This window comes from Cheilinus undulatus, linkage group 15, assembly GCF_018320785.1.
Source record: "Cheilinus undulatus linkage group 15, ASM1832078v1, whole genome shotgun sequence".
Taxonomy (NCBI): Eukaryota; Metazoa; Chordata; class Actinopteri; order Labriformes; family Labridae; genus Cheilinus; species Cheilinus undulatus.
The window spans coordinates 38,977,507-38,999,242 of NC_054879.1; the positions used below are offsets into that span (position 1 = coordinate 38,977,507).

Genomic DNA, 21,736 nt, shown 5'->3' on the forward strand with positions numbered 1-21,736 from the left:
GGTATCTTGAGTCATGCATTTACACATTATTTAGGGCAATAGTTTGGGGACTTTTCATGGCCGAGTTTAAATGTTATAAAGTAAAAGAGTACACACATGAATTGCCATGTTTAGCTCCCTGGTCTTGCTAAGGTAACAGCACAATGCCACACAAGTTACTCACAAACGGGCCTACTCGAGGAAGTCGTCCTAAAATATACACCGACATGTACAAAGCTAAAACTCTGCAAATAAACGTAAAGCACACAACATCTACAGAGACTAGACTTCCCCCCTGAAATCTCAGCGCCTCACTGGACTACTCTTGGCGGACAAAGTAATTCCATGGCGCTTGAAACTCCAGGAACTTTTTTTTCTTTTTCCTAAAAGAAGTTGTTCCTGTTTCGCCAGAGAACTGGGGGGGAAGGGAGGACTTCAGCACTTGCATTCATGGAGCGTCGGCCAGCGCAAACAAAGTCTTCCCCGAAGAGGGAGGCACTGGACGGCGGCTGAGAGCGAGAACAACGACGTCGGCCACAAGCACACAAATAAAAACACACAAATATGAGATTCATATGAGGGCTTTGTCTGTGAATAAAGGAATTCAGGCCCTCTTTGGGCAAACGTTCATTTCAAGTTCTGCTAGCTCCGTTAACAATGTAACAATTAAATCGCTCGGCAGATGATAGGGCTGGCCGACACAATCACATACAGAGGCCTAAAATCTCGCTACGCGTTTATAAATCATATCACAGACATTTTTAATAAAGGAAATACAATACCAGCGGTGTAGTACTCCCGAAGAATGCAGAACATGCATGCTGCATTGTATCCTTTTTTCATTTTCACCGAGCACGGGCGGTCCTCCAGTATAATGGGGTAAAAACCAATATTTCTCCGCGGGTTTTACACCATGCTGAAAACATCGTGAATAATCCGCTTTTGGTGCGCTGGAAAAATCGGCATTCACGCCTGAAATGGTGCTCACTGTCTGCCAGGCCAGACACGACGTGGTTTTGCTAGCCAGCCTTCGGGGACAGAGGCAGAGAAGAACGGATACCGGAGTGAGATGTCCCCGGGAGGAGGACCCGCGTGTGCCCGTTGCCAGGAGGCGAGCTGTGGTAGCGACACTTTCCACCTGGATTTGAGAAAAGGAGCACTCACCTGGAATGTTAGCTCAATTCTCGTTTTCCTCGAACGACGAATTCATGGCGCACACTTATCAAATCACAACATTTTCACGGTAACATTATAAAATTGAAATGTGTCTCCCCCCTTTTCGCCCGAGCTTTCCAGTGGTCCTACTCCATTACATCCCAGTCAAGATTTCCTGTCGTCTCTCCCCCCTCTCCGTTCCAGCGCGATGGTTTAGCCCGAATTCTAAGTAGCAATTCTAGGTCAGGTCTGTGTGCCAGTGAGAATGTAACTGTCGGACAGCGAAGAAACACCAATGTCCACCTCACCAAACGCGGTAAACACTAAATTAATTAGCATACATACATGCTAAGAGGGACAAAAATACTCAAAGTGTAGTCTTAACTGCTCAGCCTCTTGTTTGAGCGGAGTTTTTAGCCTCGACTTTCAGCTGGTAGCTTCCACAAGTGAAAGTAGTTTCGCATCAAACTTGTAGAGGCTGACAGGAAAAGTTTTTAAGTCCAATTTCAGACATTATATCAGCCTTAGACAGACACCCTGCTGCTCTGGGCTGAAAAATATATGCAGATTTGAAGGAAGCTGGCCACTATAAATAACAAAAAGCCATATACAAACAGCAAGACAGTGTCAGTATCATTGGAAGATGCCACCTCTAATTTCAAGAGTTTGTGACGAGTATTGTCACTGTCTTCTGATGGTTAACATCAAATTTTTAATCAATTAATAAACAAAATATTAACTAACAGACATGTAAATAGAATATTGTTGCAAGCATTTGTTTCTTTCACTGCCTCAGATATTTGTTGTGGTTATTATTATTCTTCCTGCCTAATTCTGAAGTCGCTGCCTTTATTGAGCAATCCTATAAAATGATTTTTATATCCAAACAAATTTGATATTTGATTTAACACAGGGGTGTCAAACTTAAGGCCCGGGGGCCAAATCTGGCCTGTGATACAGTAATATCTGGCCCGCAAGATCCTAGCAAATTTCCATTATAACTGCCCCTCCAGTATGAGGTCTGCAGATTTTCTCTTGTATAAAAATGTAAACTTAACCTTGATTTAAAATATGCTTGTTAAAGTCATCAAAATCTGAAAAAGTAAAGAGTGAAATCAAGAGATAAAAAAAAAACATGAATGCTGGAAAAGAAAAATTGTGTTTTCATTTCATGTGTCTCAAAATGATGATTATGACTTTTTATTCCATACTTTCACCTCTTTAATTTATGTTTTATAACATATTTTGACCTTTCAGAGTCACAGTTTTTAACTTTTAAGTCATATTTTGACCCTTTTAACTCATTATTTCATTTTTTTACTCATATTTTGACCATTTTAACCCCTAACTTTGCATGTGCGATCCCATATTTTTACTCGTTAGACTCACAATTTACAATTATATCTCCTATTTTGAGTTTTAAACTCATGACTTTGAATTTTATCTCCCATTTTGACTTCCCAAACTCATGAGTTTTACTTTCAAACACAATTTTTCCATTCTAATTTTGTTTGACCTTTTATCTCACTTTTAAAAATATTTTCTTGAGCTTTAAACGTATCGTTTTGCTTTTAAAAATTTTAAAATGATTTTAGTATCAGTGCTTTTTTTCATATTTTATTACTGGTGAAAATGAGGTTGACAGTTTATGGTTGTGTTGACCCTGTTAGGCTCTCAGGTAAGACCTAAATCCAGAATCCGGCCTCTGCTGTGATTGAGTTTGACACCCCTGATTTAACATGTACGATTGTGCCTGTATTTCCATAGGACAAAGGTGGAAACCAGGAGTCAAGGAAAGGAATGACATGACTTGTGAAAGGAGCCACAGTCCGGTCAAAATTGACCCCCCCACCCCACTTCACGAACAACGGCCTCTGTACACAAGGTACATAGATAAAACTATGAGGCTTCCACCCCTCCATTTACATTTTAAAGACTGCTAATGCTTTAAGAGTTTCTAAAGATGCAGCAGCCCACCACACACTTGCACATGCAAACTAGCCTTGTAAATTAACCTTTAATGGGAGTATTTATTAGTTGACTTAATGTTTAACAAGTTAGCTTATTAATCATAATAATGGGGTAGGGCAAAATATCTGCATCTATCATTCTCTCAAGTCTTGTGCCAAATATAGATACTAAAAGATGCATCCAGTAATGGATTGAAGGAAGTGTGGACAGAATGCCAAAGAATAAGCTGACTGAAGGATAAAAGAAGACAGCATTAATGTCAGACAGCAGTGAAAACAAGTTAAAGCATGAGGCATTATGAGAAGTGAAACTGACACCAAATCACATTCTGGCAGGTATTTGACATTCCTCAGGTAATCAGATGAATTATTACACAATTTCCTTACAGTGTGTCAGTTTTCACAGAGTTGCTGTATCATGATAATGATGTTGTATCACGATGTAAACACTATCGTTTGCCACATATTCAGCCCACTCTTATTATTAATTCTATGTTCCCTTTATTATATTATAGTTATACATAGTATTTATTATAGTATTTTACAAGTTTGATGGTAAAATATAATCTAGGATTCTAAATGAATCTGCAAGCTCTTGTTTTATTTGCTTTGTGAGATGTCTCTCAGCTCAGTTCCCTTTGGATATTTCAGTCCATACTTGATTAAGGACAGGCAAATCCCAACAGTTTTCCACTTTTGAGAAAGTTTAGGCCCCTTTGAGAAGGTTTTTTTTGGTCAAGATGGCTGCTGCTGATTCTCAAAGTTCTTAATCTGTTATTGCATCAGCCTGCAAGTGCTGACCACTGTGTTGAGTCATGCCAAACAGCTGTGTTCATACAGTGTGTACAGGCGATACGATTTGGTTGTTGTAGTGTTCTTATAAGGCATCCTAATGCTAACCTGGCACGCCAGATGGATTTGTTTCACACATCCATCTGGAAAACCACTCATAGACAGCAATTGGGAAAGGGCAGAGCCTTTGAAAAAAAAAAAAGTCGGAGGGTGACTGGATGAACGCTCTGTTTGTCACATCTTTACGGGCCAATCAGAGCAACAAAACACATGACACAGCCGCCAGCCAGCTGTGCCCCTACGAAGGAGTAAACTCCAGAGCTGCGTAACGTGAATCATGGCGACTGTAGACATGTCAGTACATGACTTTTGTCATTTTTTGAAAAGAAAAACAACTCACAGGTGGCAGTTTGGTCTGAATTCATTTGGTCCCACTCATTTGAGCGTCGACCCTATTGAATTTGAAGGAATAATTGTTATTTGACTTCTTCTTCTGGCAAACAAATTGCTGATTTAGGGACTTTCTAGAAAACATTACTGAAACTTGCTCCCCAGTGGAAATGTACATATTCTACTGCTTTTTTGCAAGTCATGTCAGTTTTGATTTTTGCCCCAAAACCAACTGTAATCATTCAAATGTGAGATAGGAGATTAGGTAAAAGCTACATGCATGAAAATTGGTACACATATCATGACTTGGCGAAAGGAACTGTCCTCTACAATGTATAGAAAACGCACTATAAAACCTTTTTTGGTCATTTTTTTTTTGCCTTATTCAGGAATTTTTCACCAATTCACAAGTTTCACATTGTTTTCATACTCCGCCGAGAGACTTCATCTGATTGACTCCAGATTCTATTTTGCTCATTCTTGACAAGTTGAAAATCCAAAGTTATCAAAAGCTTGAGTGTTAGCCATAGGATGGGACCATGACCAGGGGCCAAAGTTGCAACAGTTTTTCTGCTGTGTTCCAGGTAAAATAAGTGTGCATAATTATGCAGTGCTTAAATCAATCATCATCAAACTTCACAGGGATGATCACAAATTGATCCTGAACACATTCATGTATCAATATCATTACTCTGTCACAGCGCCCCTTGTGCCAAACATCAATTTCCTCCTCTGAATTTTGATTTCTACCTCAAAACTGACTTTAATCATTCAGCCTCTCCAGATCTTTCAATCTAGACTTATGATTTTGGGTCTTTACATGGATCAGAATCAGTCCAAAAAAAAGCCTCCTGGACCCATGCCCAAATCCCAACAGGAAGTCAACCAGTTTCATCTCAATTTCAAAATAAGGCATTTTTGATGGTGCAAAATGGCCTTAATCTGTTGTAACTCTTTAATACATTATCCTGTGTTTCCTGGGCAACAGGAAGTGACACAGATGGGTCGTATCTTTATTCATCTTGTTGTTACTATATACACTCTGATTTTAGAGAGAAAGGCCTCAATAATTGTGCTCAGCACAGCTATGTTTCATTAAGGGATGTCTCACTTAGTGGCAAGCATTTCGATCTCTTTGCCAATTTCACAGTAAGTTGGCATAACTCTATTATGAAACATCTGATTGCCTTTAAATTTCACATGTATGATCAATGCCTGCCTCTTTAAACATTTCAAAGTTACTTTTATGGTTTTGCTGAAGTGCCCCCTACTGTAAGGAGCCAGTAACACCTCTATTATCGGATCTATCTTCTATGAATTTCATAGGGTAAATATCTACTCTTGGCCATATCACAGCTACAGTTTACCATTTTGCTTTGTCATACTGCCACCTGGTGATGACAGCAAGTATTACCTCATATACAAAGTGCAACGTGTTCATTGTTTATGATTTAATGACAGTCTTTGGCGGATCTATAGGGTCTCTCTGCTGTGCTGAATCTTACCAGCTGAAGTTTACAACACCCTGACTTGCACTGGGGTTCCAGGGCCCCAAGTGCTGCTTGCAGTTTACTCTCATTGCTACAAAACAATGCAAAATTAGATAATTGAAAGAAAATCCATCAAAAATTACAAAAAGATATGTAAATCGTCAGTGCAGGGAAGCCGGCTTATTCACAAACGCAGGCTATGAGAATCAAACCACGTAAACATTTAAGTTTGACTGTTATGTATTTATAAAACCTGTCTTTAAAGTGATAGAATTGTCCTAGTTTTTTATATTTTGTACATGTGAGGATCTACTTTACAAATAGGAATGTTGCTTATAATTGTCCACACAGCATCAGTGAGGGTGATTGTTGTTGATGACACAAATAATCAAAGAAGATAACAGACTATTCATTGATTTATTTCATTCATATCCCCGTTAATTTAACTTAAAAGCAGTGCAGTTGAGTCTTCAAAGTGTTTCTTTTTACAATTAAAGTGCCAAGGAAGTTAAAATATTGACAGTTGCTTCTTAAAGTACGATTCAGTTCAGCTACAGCCCACACACATAGACACGTACTCACAATTACAGACGATCACAAGCCTCAGAGGAAGAGTGAAACATTAAGGACATGCAATATGAGAGCGGTCCTTCTCAATATTTAATCAAGTTACATTTCAAATCTAACCCAAATGTATAATCATGACAACTGGGGATTGAATGAATTGGTGTTTAAGTGCATGCATTATTAGCTGGCCTGATTATATGTGTGCCTCTGTACATCTCTGAGATCTGATTTAGACTCCCAACATGAGGATGTTTTCTGCACAGAGCATAGTCTTCTTCATGAAAGATACCGTTAGAGAACGATGGCTTGGCTTTAAAAGTGCAAGGACAGATTTTTTTGCGTATTCATCTTTTGATTTCTTGAGAGGATTTGAGTCACTGAATTTGAGATAGCAACAGCCTTCTTTGGCTCACAGCCTGAAAAAAACGCCTGATAGTAACAGCAGATTTGGAACTGATGACATGAGAAAATAGGTTACATTCATTTCGGTTTCTCAAAACCCAAATTTATATTTCTGCATTTTTTCTCTTGTATGATATCATAAGGATCAAGGAAAATAAAACAACAAAAACTTAAATTAAAAAATGTTGATTTTTTGTTTGAAGCTTCTCACGGGGTTTTATATGGTTATGAAGAAGACTGGCATTAATAGTGATGCCTTGATACGAGCAAGACAAATACACAAGACCATCATCAATAAAGCTGGGTATTTTTACACAAATTTTTTAAATATGCCTGAAACTGCTGCCAAAGGGACGGTCTTAGAAGGGCACGTTTTTCACATTTTCCACAGTAAAAGATTCTGGATTTTTAGCTTGTTTGACTATTGAACAGGATTCACAGAACAAGACGATCCAGCCCATTCTGGGCCCTTTTCTTTTCAAAAATCCTAGCAAGACTGTCTGGCCAGATTTTTCTGTGGTGTGAGTTATCTTTAAGTTAGATTAGGCAGTCGTAGAGCCGTTAAACTGGGCTATGACTTGAAACAAACAAAAACTATTGAATCAATTTTTGTTTGTCCTTCACATTAAGGGATGCACAGTGTTATCAGCATGATATCAGTATTGGCAAATATTAGCTTAAAAAGCTAATCATTGTTGTTGGCAGATATAACCATTTCTACTGACATTATTTGGCAACTAATACGAGTATGTTCGTGGCAAATATCGACCTTTATCAGCTGCATGTATGAATAATGCTGGCCTACACAAGCGGACTTTGCAAAAACTCTTAAAAGACTCTAAAAAGACGGACATCTGAGATCCTCTCACATCTAAAGACAATTTGTTGGTAAGCCATTGAGTTTTGAGTCTCAGACTGAGATTTTGCAAAGACCGATGGCCACTAACTACAAGATCCTTCTAAAATTATTTCCCATCATGCATCTGTTGGAAATTCACAACATTTTTTGATGGAGATGGAGATCGCATTTGAGTGACTATCTCTTATTATCAGATGTTTTTAAATCATTTACATCGAGTAGAAATGAAAGGAAAGTTAAACACCGAGGCAACTTTGTGTGTTACTGCAACAACTGAGGGACTATCCCAGAAACACTTCAGAATAAAAGTACGGTATGAAAACGCTAGTCGTATCACCAAAGAAACAAACTGATAGGGCTTTTACTTTGAAAATCCCAGTGGCCGTTTACCATACCTGTCATGTCAGCCTGGAATGAACTTACAGACAAGGGACGCAAACACAGGTGCAGAGATCTGACAGCAGCTCTGAGCAGAAAAATTTGCTGTGCTGACATTCAGTGACTCTAGATTGATCTACGCTCACGTTCGTAGTTTGAAGTATGAAGTTAATTAATGCGCTCACGCATAACACTGGCTTCCATTGGTCGTGGACAACGGTCGCATCACTGAGAAACACAATTTGCACGCGACCAGACTTAAGACTAGCGACAATATCAAACACGTTTGATATTTTTGTAACGGCAAGACTGAAGAAAGATCACCTTGAAACTGCTGAAATCGAGTCTTAAGACCACCTTACACCTGACGACTGAGACATCGGGAGCGAGCTGCGACTTCAGCAAGACTCCTAGGATTTTACCCCAACTTTGGAATTTTCTCTGGGACTTTGAAATCAGAGGAAAAGTTTTTAGGTGTAAGGCCACCAACAGACCTATGTCTGACCTATGTCTACTTTTTTCAACTTTATATTTCCTTTACTTTGATTGGCCAGCTGACGAGAGACGGGAAACATGAGGAGAGCAGAGAAGACATATACCAAAGAATCAATCATGTGATCAGTGTGTTGAGGACTATAGTCTCTATTTATGGGCACCTGCTCTACCAACTGAGCTAAACCAGTACCCAGTAAAAATCTTTATAATCCATCCTCATTCCTTAAACTTTAAGTGGGCTAAAGGACTGAAGTTTTAGGTCTGTACTACATTTATATATTTGCATCGGTATCTGCTAACATGACTGTTAAAATATCATTATTTTCAAAAATATCATACTGTGCATCCCTACTCATGTTTTTAACACCTGTTAAGACTGAAAATCTCTTTTAGGTTTTAAATATTCAAAAGACCAGGGTCATGCATGTCAAAGACAAGATAATCAAAAACTCTTTACTCCACAGGTGGCGCCAAAATCTACAAAAAACAAAAGTTTCCCACAGCTTTAAGTGTAGTTTCCCTTAAAGTGTCTCTTTAAATCTGTATGAACTCAGTTAGATGGTGAAACTTTGTTTTTCTTCTTCCCTTTCTTGTACGTTGTGTTAACATACCATATGTCTGTCCTCCTATATCTCGCAGGGCCGCAGAACGTTGACGACACTGAAGCCTTTTATGGCAATGAGCGCTGCAGGATGACAAACTGTATGTAGGACACAAAATCGGGGGATGAGAACTGCATATTTGTGACTTTTGACAAGCAGACCATGGCTACGTCAGACATGTTTGTGCATGCTAGCAGAGATCAGTGACACACCACAAAGCTTTCTCTCTCTCTCTCTGTCTCTCTCATATGCACATACACTCCCTCCTGCTCTGGTTTCTGTGTGTGGGTGTGTGCATGTGAGTGTGATAAACCCCACTGGTGGAGTAACAGTAGACTGGCAGTATTCCCAGACTGGGTTGCATTAGACATGCACACTAGCAAAGCTCTTCAGGTCGATGTTCTGGCTCTCCAGCGCTGCAGCTCCATGACATGACTTACCCAGAATACTTTGGAAACTGGGGGAAAAAAAGCTGCAACATGTTACATTTAAAGAAGTGGAGGAATCATAAATTGCACCATAACTATATGCATGTTATTGCTTTTCCATGTGTCTGCCTGCATGCATGGGTGTGTGTGCATCATGCATGTGTGTGCGTTTAAGCAGGACACCCACACTGACTGTTCACTTATCATATTACCATCTGCATTATTTAAAGCTTCGATAAACAGTCTTGCGCCTGGGTGAAACACTGAAGACGTAGCGAGGAGGAGGTGGGCTGGAGGTGTGATACATTTGTTGATAAAGGCAGAAACTCTGACAAATAAGCATTTGGAGTGAGACAGCTGGTTTTCAGAGTGACTGTGGGATGTTTGTTGCATCTTTATGTCACCTCTGTTGCCCCACATCAGGACACACTATTACATTCAAGTGTGGCACTTAGAAATCTTTGAGGAGGTTCTGCAAATCCAGCTGGGTTATCAAAATACTGAGACAGTGAGCTCACTCACAAAGCAGTGAGGTCACTTAACAGAGAGTGGTAGCCTGACCAATCATCAGTCAGCCTATTATCATGGTATGCAGTGTTGCTATGAGTAACAGAAGCAAGCAGTGCCTTGCTGATCCCTAATGATGCTTGATGCACTGAGATGCTACCACTTGGCCTGTTTTTTTCTCCTCTTTAACAGCCACTCTTTTCCTCGCCTTGGCTCGGCTGAGGTTAAACTCAGATTTAAGACAAGATTTAATCGAGTTTCATTTCACCTCATTATCTTCTTCCATTTCCTCCCTCCTCCCCCTTGTTTACTGTCCCCTGCAGCAGTGTTTTCTGACTCTTCCACGTGGCAGGTGAGTGTAAACAAGGCAGGAGGACTGAAACAATGTTAATTAACCGATCATTAATGAGTCAAGGCAAACCCCAGAGATCTGAGCGGTATCCCACCCACCTGCGTCTCACCATTTCACTAACCGGACCGTTAATGACTAATCAGAGACAAGAGCGATTAGATCGCCTCCTAACGAGAGGGATTTATGATTGCAAGAGTCTATTATGCTTATACAGCTCGCCGCTAAATAGCAACAGAGAAATTCTCCACTACAGGTGCATTTCTTGTAAAAGTACAGAATCAGAGTCTGATTTATTATTATTTAAGAACCATTTTATCATGACAGCTGACAGGGATGAAACTCGTTTTTCTGTTAGGTGTAGTTTTGTCCTGTGGTTTCCCACCAGAAGGTCACGTGAGTTAAAGCTTTGTGAGATGATGAATGGAGGAGAGAAAGAAGCAACTCTGTAACACAAATTTGTATTGATTTTTGACATCTGAGAAGCTTAGTGAGGAAGTTTGTGGAAGTAAGTGGGACTTATTAAATTTATCATGGAAATTTGAAACTTTCAGTATTTTTTATTGCAAATATAAATCTGGCCTGGTTTCATCTGTATTAACTTGTTAGTGTTTTTGATTGTTATCTATATATTGATCACTATTTGTCTTTTTTCTTTGACTCTTAGGTTGCTTTAACAAGTGACTCATTGACTTCTACAGGCAAGAAGCAAAATGCTATTGTAAAACAAAGACTTTAAATACCACGAACCAGGTTTATCAGCTACATTTGTATAAGGTCCAGCTTCCTTGATGGACACCTTTGGGGCCAGACTTTCAAATAAGCTAAAACTGAGAGACATTTTTGTGTATATGACATATTTTAAAATATATATATTTTATCTCAAATGTACAGGGGTGTCAAACTCAAGGCCCGGGGGCCAAATGGCCCGTTGTACAGTTGTATCCGGCCCACTAGAGCATACGACTTTTCTATTATAACTGGCCCACCAGTATGAGGTCTGCTGAGTTCCTCTTGTATAAACGTGTAAACTTTACCATGGTGATTTATAATATTCTTGTTAAATTATAAAAATGTAAAAAAGTAGAGAAAGTCATCAGATAAAAACTCAGGAAGGTGGGACAATAAAATCAATGTCATTTCATATTTTCAATTTTGCATCTCACAGTTCTGACTGAAACAATTTTGACTTTTTCATTTTTTCACCTTTTCCTATCACATTTTGACCTTCAAGATTCACAATTTAAATCCCATGTATTTTTTCCTTTTAAACGTGTGATTTTGACTTTCTATCTCATTTATTTGCTTTTAAAAGGCAGTTCATTTTGCCGTTAAATTTTGTGTTTTGACCTTTTGAACTAATAAGTTTTACTTTTTATCTTAGACTTTGAGCCTTAAAACTTATCATTTTGACTTTTTGAATCTCAGAATGATTTATTATCAGTGTTTATTATATTTTTTCATATTTTACTAATGGTGAAAATGAGGTTGGCAGTTTGTTTACATGTTGACCTTGTTTGACTCTTAGGTTAGGCCTAAATTCAAAACCAACGATTGACTTTCACACTCCTTGCCTGAATAGTCCTGCCCTCAGGATGTCTCACTGGAGCAAATCTCTTTTTGAATCTGATTAAATTCAAAAAGTGAAACTCCCATATATTCTAGATTAATCTCATACAAAGTCTAATCTGAAAATGTTAGAATAATATGTAAAAGTTCAATTTTCTAAGTATTTAATTTATAGTTCAGTCCACACAACCACCATCATGGGGAAGACTGCCGACTTTACAGTCGTCCAAAACACAATCATTGAAATCCTCCACAAGGAGGGTAAGCCACAGAAGGTCATTGCTGATGGGCAGGCTCTTCTCAGAGGCTGTATCAAAGCATATTCATGGAAAGTTAAGAGGAAAAAAAGTGTGATAAGCAACAGGGATGAGCTCAGCCTTCAGAGGATTGTCAAACAAAGCAGATTCAAGAATTTAGAGGAGCTTCACAAGGAGCAGACTGAGGCTGGAGTCAGTGGATGAAGAGCCACCACACAGACAGGTCCAGGAGATGGGTGAAAAGTGTTGTGTTCTTAGTGTCAAGCCCCTCCTGACCACAGACATTAAAAGCATCTTATCTGGAGAAAAAGAAGTGAACTCAGTGGTCCAAAGTCCTATTTTAGGATGAAAGAAAACTGAAGAAAAATCAGAGGCACACAATCCAAAGTGCTTAAAGTCCAGTGTTTTCAGTTTCCAGTCAGTGATGGTTTAGAATGCCATGTCTCTCTCTGTTGGTCCTCTGTGACAAAAACATCTCTTGCTAAGAGAAGCTTTTAGTGTGGCTCTTTGCTCTGGTGTTAATAAAGAAATGTGGCCAAGGTCTTATTTAACTGATCGTTTTCTACAGCTACTTCCAGGCTAATCGCTATCATGGCCGTAGCCATTGTATACACCAACTTTAAAACACAACTCAGACAGCAACAATTGCAAACTCACACCCAAACAGGTCATAAGAAGAGCGAAAACATCTTTTCTGTGATTAAAAGCTTTAAATGTGACTCTTTGCTCTTGTTTTCATAATGAAATGTGGTCCAGTTCTCATAAAGCTGCCGCTATACTAAAGCTGCATCCTTGCTAACTGCTACACTAGCGGGGTCCATTGCTATCACCTCAGAGTAAAACTTAACCCCACCTGTAGCTACCACCTCTTTCTCCTAAAATAACGCTGACTGGTCAGAACCATTTTTGGTTGAGCAGAAACTTTGTTGATTAGAGCTTTGAAAGTTGAATTTGCCTGATGACAGTCTGGCAAATCCTCCTGCTTTGAAAAGTTAGACAAAGCTGGCTTTCGAGATAATGCCTCAAGAAATCACTAAAATGTTTTCCTTTTACAGGACAACAAAGTAAAATAAGACCAATGCATTTTTGTCTTATCAGTGCATCTGTAATGATTTGCTTTCACTCCTGTCTCTTAGTTTAATCAGTTTTGTTCCATCTAAGGTCCATACTGCAACATTTTTCATTCAAGAAATTTGAGAAGTTGAAAATGTTTCAGAAATTAGGTCACAACTTCTCATTGAACATGAACATTTTTCAGTCTTTTTCGGTCTCCTCCCCTTCTGCATCAACACACCACTACATCCAGTCAAATCAGAGCGGATCACAGCAGAGCAGGTCTAGAACCTCCGTCATCCTTTTCTAAACTTCTGACACGGATGCAAAACATGTTCCTATGAGGAAAGTCTGATCTGAGATAAAATGAAAAAGTCGCACAGTGCTAGATCAGGAGAATAGGGAGGGTGATCAAGCACTGGGTTTTGTTTTTGGGTCAGAAACTGCTTTACCGAGAGTACAGTGTGAGCCGGTGCATTGTCTTTATGAAGAATGAAACCATTTTCAACGATTGTGCTCTCTTTCTTCTGATGTCTTCTTGCAGTAATGTTGTTGAACTACCGTTGACCCTACTGGAACCCACTCCTCCCAAATGATGCGTTGTTGTGCTTTAGTGCCAGTGGTGTTTTCCAATGCATTGACTGCCGTTTTGTCTCAAGATCTTATTGGAAGATCCAAGTTTCATGACACGTAATTACTCCTTCTAAAAAAATGTGGGTTTCTTAACTTCGTTCAAAAATGTCTCCACAAATTTGCTTGCATTTTTTTATTTTTTTTTTGATGAGGAGTAAGAAGTTTTGGGCCAACTTTGGCACACTTTTGTCATGTTCCAGTTTTCATGCAAAATGTGCCAAACTGTCTCTTTATCAACAGAGACAATTTCTGCTAACTTTCTTTTACAGAGTTGTTGATGATTTCGAACAATTTATCCAACTTTTTTGAATGTTTGTCAGAAGTTTTGCATGTGTATGTAACATGAAGTGTTCCTCATACACTTTACTTAATGTATGAAAAGATTTGGTTGCTGTAGTTAGTTTAATTTTAAAGAGAAGACCCCAATAAAACAAATACCTAATGAAGTGGTATTAATGTTATGATGAAAATAATTATCCAAACAGTGATTACCTTTTGAAAAAAAGGATGGATGGAAATTAAACATTATTTTATTATTGCAACAAGGAATGTGATCATTAAAAGCAATGATCATTTTTGTGACTTTCAGATAAAAGTTAGTTTAGCTGAAGGACACGGGTCTGTGGTGGTTTGTTATCCTTGATGACTCAATTACTACTAAGAATTGTACCTTTTATATGCATCTAACACAGGCTTAATTGCAAACAATAATAATTATAATTGTGATAACATTTCTTTTAGTTATTTTAAGATTATTTTCTGTGAGTATTTATAAGTGAGTATGTTGGGGTGACGGTGGGGCCTCATATCATAGTCTGTTTAGGACCTCACTTTGACCAGGGGCGGCCTTGGCTCGCTGTGAACTAGAGGTGTCACTTACTGAAAACTCATATTTGATGCACCACAGCATTGATCCCCACTGCAATAATGAAACAGAGTGTGATGAACAAAAACCTAAGTGCTACATGAATATTTGCTGTTAGTCAGTTTTAATGTCTGTCTGATGTTCCTTATGTTCTGCCCATGACCCTTTCTTATAGTTTTTTCATTTATAGGCCACAGTTAATCTTAAATGGATAGCTAGATTGCATTGATTTGAATCCATCAAAAAGAAGTGACCTTAGGATATTTATACCAAGGCCGTCATCCAATGGGTGCAGTTTGTGCTTAGCGGATACGTTTTTGACACAAAATATATTTTTTCACTTTTATTGTAATAAGTCCAACTTTTGCAATGGTTCTATTGAGGGGCTGTCAAAAGATTGAATTTTTAAATTGTGATTAATCTCGGAATTTCTGTAGCTACGTTTTAGAATTCCACTACTTTGCATTTTGAAACATTTTGGTGTCACTTTGGATTTTTCTACAGTCTAAAACTAAGGGTAGCTGACTTCCTGTTTGGAATCAGACCTGCTTTAATATAGATCGAAGATTATAACATGAACTTAAACAGAGAAATAGGGACTTATTCAGATGACTTTTGTCTTCTCCACTGAGCTGTGTGATTTTTGTAAGAAAATGAGACATTAAGGAGCAGTGGTGGGTGTATTTTACATAATTGTGGCTGCAGGCAGACATGTTCTAAACAAGGTGTGTTAAAAGGAATAATGTGTGCAATTACTCGCGATTAAAAAAATCAGCAGAACTTAATTAATCAGGATTAACTCAGTTACTGTGAATGTTCCCATCATGGTGATGATTAAATTGTACCAGTGGGTTTATAGCAGTTGCTTGTATGGCTTTAATGCATGTTCTTTATTCAGTATTTAAACATTTTTCATTTAAACATTAGAATATAAAACCAGGGCTGTTAATCTAATGTAAAAAACAAATGTGCTTCATTTGAATTTTCTGGTGAAAAAATGAAAAATGCTTCACATTTTAATGAAGAGCACAGTTAAGTGAATGTACTTAAGTAGCTTGCCACCTTTGCTGAGGTCTTGCTGGGGGGCAGCAGACATGAAGGAGAGGAGGGGGGTTGGATTTCAACAGTTGTGTGTGTTCACCCACCTTCAAACGCCACCCAAACAGACGAACAGCCCTGACTCACTGAGCGTACTCTCTCTTCCTCTCTGCTATCTCTGTTTGTGTGTGCGTGAATGCTTACCGAGAGGAAACGATAGATGCAGACATTCCACTACCCATATTCCCCCTCACTCTATCTTGTTGCCATGGGAACCGTAGCAGACGGGAGACAGGTTCATATCGGCCTCCCTCAGGTCTCCAGTCACAGTCTTCTTCTCTCTCTCTCTCTCTCTCTCGCTCTCTCTCTCTCTCTCTGTTTCTCTCCATGCTGTCAGAGCCGGCTGCTCCTGTGTGGGCCACTGATACTCGCTGATTAAAGGAAGTTATAATTTGATTTTCTCAGCAGGCGCCGTTTAATAGAGCAGTTTAACTAAAGCTGTGCCATCCCCAGGGCTTATAGAAGGAGAGGGGAGAGAGGGAGAGAAAGAAAGAGGGAGATATATATGAAGAGAGAGAGAGAGAGTGGGTGAGAGTCATGCTAATCCCAAACACTGAGCAATCACCCCGCTACTAAACTCTCCCACTCACTCTCCCATTCTAATTCTGTTTGCCTATTTTACCGTCTCTCTTTCTCCCCCCTCCTTTCTCTCTCTGTTTCTCCTGCTCTTCCTCTGCCTATTAATCTGTGCCTCTCCTCTCCTCTTCTCTCCCTGCCTTATTCCTTCCTCCCTCCTTTTAGTGAGGCAAACATGGGAGGGCTGGCTCCTCTATGTACGAGCTATAGCTGTATTACCGGCCCATTGTGATAATAGCGTTTAATTATCCTCTCAGCTAAAATCAGCCCCATCACTCTCCCCCCTCTCCTCCCGTCTGTGCTGTGTCTAATACTTCCCCTCTCCTCTTCTTCTCCACCACCGCCCCCCTTCCCTCCTTCCCTCGCTTGCCCCGTTCTCCAGCTATTTCAGACCCATTTAGCGGGATAAGCATCTTGAGACAGACAGAGGGGTTTTTGCTCCCTTTCAGAGGAGAAGCGAAGAGAGGATATGGAGACTGGCATCCACGGTGCCCGCCTCGGAATACCAAACAGGGGGGCCCGGGCATCTTAATATGCAGTGTGGGACAGAGGCTGAGATCAAAGAGAGGCACAGACAGACAGAGAGATGGGTTGGAGGGGGGAGGGAGGAGGAGGAGAGAGGTGAAAAAAGGGAGGGAGCCAGTCTTCTCATTTCTCCCTCATCTGAGCATCCTTTCCCTCACATCATCATTTCTGCTCAGCTCTCCTGCGTCACTCCTTTGACCCTAAGAAAAATCGACAGCTTAATTACCCCTGGAGTGGGAATCTGCATGCCTGCCCATGCATTGAGCGAATATATGTGCATTTTTGGGCGCGCATCTTCCTTGTTTGTGCATATTTTGGAGGATAAGGAGGGGGAGGAGGATACCTCTGCCACCCACCTTAGCCCGTCTATCTCTTCAGTCAATTAAGATCGTGAGTAGCTGTCCCTGAAGCGGCATAGACAGGCTAAATGAAAAGGCAGTGGATGTGAAATATGAATCATTAGAATACTGCAAGGACGGGGCTGGGGGGGTGTGGAGGAGGGTAGGGGTTGCAGGGGGGGGGTCTGGTGGAGTGATAAGAAGGAAAAAGGAGTGGAAGAGAAAAGGGAGAGAGAGTGAGAGCAGATAATAAAAGATTAACGTCACGCCTCTCAGAGTGGTGGAATTTCAAAAAGCCCTCCAGATCAAATTATTTATCCCCCCGTCTATAAAGAGAGGAGGGGAAAAGAAGTGAAGAAGGGGGAAGGAAGTGGAATAGAATGGCGCCAAGACCTCTCTCACTCTCTTTGATGACGCTGCTGACAGCAAAACAAATATGTGCGTGTTGGTTCTAACACAGAAAAAGAGAGAGACAGGAGAGCAGGCAGATGTCTGCGCTCGCTCTGTGGGAGGCTCAAGGCTGTTTGCCGAGGACGAAAAAGAGAGCTGGGGAAGAAGAGAGGGAGGAAAAGAAAGAAAGAAAGAAAGATGGAGGGTAGGATTAAATGAAACCTGTTTCCCTTTGATTCTTCACTAATTTGCAGTGAGATGGAGAGTGCACGGAACAAACCACCTACGCAGCGCAGTGCCACACCAAGCCGCACATCACTTGTCTCAATAGAGTTCACGCTAACACATTCATCTTCCTCGTGCCCTTCCCGCCAATGACACTGACATTTCTCTACATGTTCTGTGTAACCCCTGCTTGACTCCCGCTCTCCTCTATTTTTAATTTCCACTCATCCCCGCGCACGCTCAACTGGGATTCATTCATTTATTTATTTATTTACTTCCCGAGCTGTTACACCACGGATAACTCAAGAATACCAGCAGACCGTGTTGCTCAGATACACACCAAAACACCCGCCCGCGCGTGCACACGCAGGCGCAAAGTCCTTCCTCATTAGCCCTGATTCCCCCTGAGTGACATCTTTAACAAAAGGATGCAGCCTCTGCCGCCATGGCAACAGCCTCCTCCATCTCTATGCGGTGCTTCAGACTGTTTACATGATGGGATCTCACTCTCTTCCTCCCGCTCACTCCATCTCTCTTCTTGCACTCTATCACCCCTCTTCCTCTCACTCTTCCTGCTTTTAAGTTTTCCTCGAACCCTTAAGGACATACAGTAGAGACCACCTGCTTGCCAATCACAGTGTTATGTAGGTCTAAGAGGGAGAGAGGGGGCCAAAGAGAGAGAAAAAAGGCGCACAGATGAGTGCGTGCATGTGATTAGATGTCTGTTTGTGCGTGCATGAGGGGCTTCCAGGAGACTCTGATATCTAGGCCATGGGAGTCCAAGGCAGCCAGTGTGTCTGGTGTCACAGCAAATCAACTGTCAGCTGTACACCACCTGCCTGCCCACACATGCTCACACACTTACACACAAAGTCTGAGGAGCAGCAACTAAGAATAGCACACCCGGAGAGTGTTGCTGTTTCTCCTCTTCTCCTCCTGCCACCATCAGCGCCGTTTTTTCGGCCTCCGATGCGATATATATGCAATCTTTTATTTTGTGTCTTCCAGCCCCTTCCCCCCAGAGCTCGGCCCAGCCCTGCCTGTTTCTCCCACAGTGAAATGAGTCACCTGCACTTCTCCTCTTCTTTTTTTTTTTTTTTTTTTTTTTTTAAAGAGGAAAAATCAACATCTACAGATCTCCGGTTTGTTCTTGCGTTTATTGACAGAGCAAGAGGAGGCAGGGAAAAAAGGGGGGATGTGAAGTGGTGAAAACACAGGAGAGATGCTTCTGAGGTGGGGATTCGATCCGAGGCCGGCAGGGGTGCGTGTGGTTTCGGAGGCCTCAACCGCTAAAGCGTCTCTAGGGAGGGCTTTTTCAAGGGCCTGCGTGCATGTTAATGTGTGTAAACCCGGAGATATTGGACAAGATGTGGAGCACACAAGGAGTCGTCTGTAGCGTCTAAATCCACATAATACATATATGCTGCTGCTGTGTTTGTGTGGTATGCTGCTCCCAGTCTGGTCCCTCTGTTTCTCTGCTGTCTGTGGCCTCCTCTTCCCCATGAATACTAATGTGCTTCAAACCCCAGAGATCAACCCTCCTCCCTTCCCTTTCCCTCCTCCGCCTCCCTCCCTCCCTCTCTCTCTCTCCATCCCTGCTTTCCTTCCTTCCCTCCTTCACCACAGTCTCTGTTAGTTTCTCCTCCCCCCTTTTACCTTTCAACTTTCCCTCTTCTTTCATCTCACCCATCCCTTTTCTCCTCCCCTCACTTCCCCTTTCCTTGCCTCATTTCCTCTTCCTTCCTTCCCCCTTTTCCTCTTGCTTTTCTTTTCATCCTCCTCTCCCTCCTTTTCCACCATCTCTCCTAACATCTCTTTCCTTTTATGTCCTCCGTTTCACGTCACATTGCACAACTCTTTTCTTTTATCATTTTCTCCCTCTCTCTCCTCTTCTTTCTTCCCTTTTTATATTCTCTTTACCACCCCTCTGTTCTCTTCTTCTTCCTGTTCACTTTTCCCCCTAACCTCTCATCTGTATCTCGCCTTCTCCCTTCTTTCTTCCCTTTAATCCTCATCTCTCCAGAAAACTCTTTTCTCCTCCCTTTTCTCCTCTACCTTTTCCTGTGACCTCTCTTCCTCTTTCCTGTGGTTCCATCTCTTTCTCTCTTCTCATCTCTCCCCTTTTCTCATTTCCTTTCCCCCTGCTCTCTTCCTTTCCCTTTCACCTCCTCTCTTCCCTCATTTCCACTTTTTTTCTTTTCTCTCTCACCTCAGATCTTCCCTTCCCTCTTTTTTTATCTTCTTTCCTTCCTCTCATGTTTCTCACTCATCACAACTTTCATTTCCTTTTTCCTTTTCCTTTCATTTTTCTCTAGCAGTCCTCTCCTCTTTCCCATTTTACCCCCTTCTCTCTCCACTCTCATCTTTCCTCACCTCACTTCACATTTCCCCTTCACTCATTTCTTTTCCTCTTCCCTTTCATTTTTTGGTCATCTCCCCTTTCATGTTTCCCCTCTTCTCTTTCTCTTCCTCTCACGTTCTCCTTTTGTCCTCTTCTCATTGGATCCTGGACCAGGAGGCAATGAGGTGGCTTGGAGGAGGAGGCTGAGGTACACAGGATGAAATGAGCAAAAGACTGGACTAGATGGACTAGATGCTGATGAACTGAATGGAGGTGGCTTGGGATGGAGTGAAAGAGAGAATGACAGATTCTAAATATGACATCATTTTCCTTTTCCTCTTCCTTACCCTACATCTTTTGGTCACATCCTCTTTCTTTTCCTCTCACTATCTCCTTTTGTCCTCTTCTCACTGGTTCCCGGACCAGGAAGCAATGAGGTGGCTTAGCAGAGGAGACTGGTGCACGATGAGATGAGCAGATACCTGTTAGAATCAGGACTAGATGATGATGAACTGGATAGAGGTAGCCAGGGTGGAGAAAGCTTGCAGCACCTCTCCTTCTTAGACCCTGGACAATGGACCCTGGACTGTGCAGGATGAGATGAGCAGAAGACCTGTGAAGATCTGGACTAAATGCTGATGAACTGAAAGGAGGTGGCTGGGGTGGAGGAGCGTTGCAGTGTCCAAACCACAGGCTGACTGGGAAAATAGAATGTCAGATTTAAAATATGACAGGTGCATGATGATTGGGCAAATAAGGGTGTGGCAGAATCTGATAAGCTGAGTATTTAAGAGACTGAAAGCCTATAATCAGCTGATCATCAGAGCAGGAAGAGAGAGAGAATGGAAGAAGGGAGGGACATGAATGGGTAGAAACTGCTTAAACTTTCATTGAGCTCCATTTCCTGCTCTCTTCACCCTTTTCCTCTCTCCTTAGTCATGTTCTTCTCTCCTTTCCTCTCTTCTCTTCCCTCTCATCTTCCCTTTCCTCCCCTCCTTCCCTCTCCTCACCCTTTTTCTAGCTTCCTTTTCCTCCACCTCTTGTTCCTTCCCTCTTCTTTCTGTTCTCCCCTCTTCCCTCTTGTTTCCTCTTTCCTTTTCTCTCCTTTCCTCTAACCTCTCATCCTGTGTCCTCTATTCCCCTTCCTCTTCTGTCATCTCTTCTTCTCTTCTCCCCCTCTTGCTCTCATTTCCCTCTCCTGCTCCCTGAGCTCTCCTTTCCTTTTGTCCTCCCCCTCCTCTTCTCTTCTTCCTCCCTATCTTCTGCTCTCTCTCTCTCTCCCTCCTTCCTTGTCCCCTCTGTTTTTTTCCAGCACACCTCCTCAGGAGGACATGTAAATGAGGTCAGCTCAGTCTACTACATCAACCGCATCACTCAGGTGTAAGTGTTGGTGCAGAGACTCATACATGATCACATTAAACATCTAAATCCATGTTTGTTTAGTTGATGTGTTACAGTCTTAATAAAGAATTTCTTCTCTCTGGCGGTATACCAGCACACCAA

At 41.2% G+C, this 21,736-nt stretch overlaps 1 protein-coding gene across 3 annotated transcripts in view; it reads right to left on the bottom strand.

Annotated features, from left to right (window-relative positions):
* Positions 1-1,298, bottom strand: part of bcl9 (BCL9 transcription coactivator) — a 48,553-nt gene extending 47,255 nt beyond the window's left edge. For 2 of the 3 annotated variants that reach the window (XM_041806897.1, XM_041806899.1), the window contains exon 1: positions 1,144-1,298. The gene's annotated coding sequence lies outside the window, so the exon portion shown is untranslated. Of the gene's footprint in view, positions 1-761; positions 1,109-1,143 lie in introns of those variants that run through there. The other variant, XM_041806898.1, reaches the window with a different exon arrangement.
* Between the last annotated feature and the right edge of the window lie 20,438 nt (positions 1,299-21,736).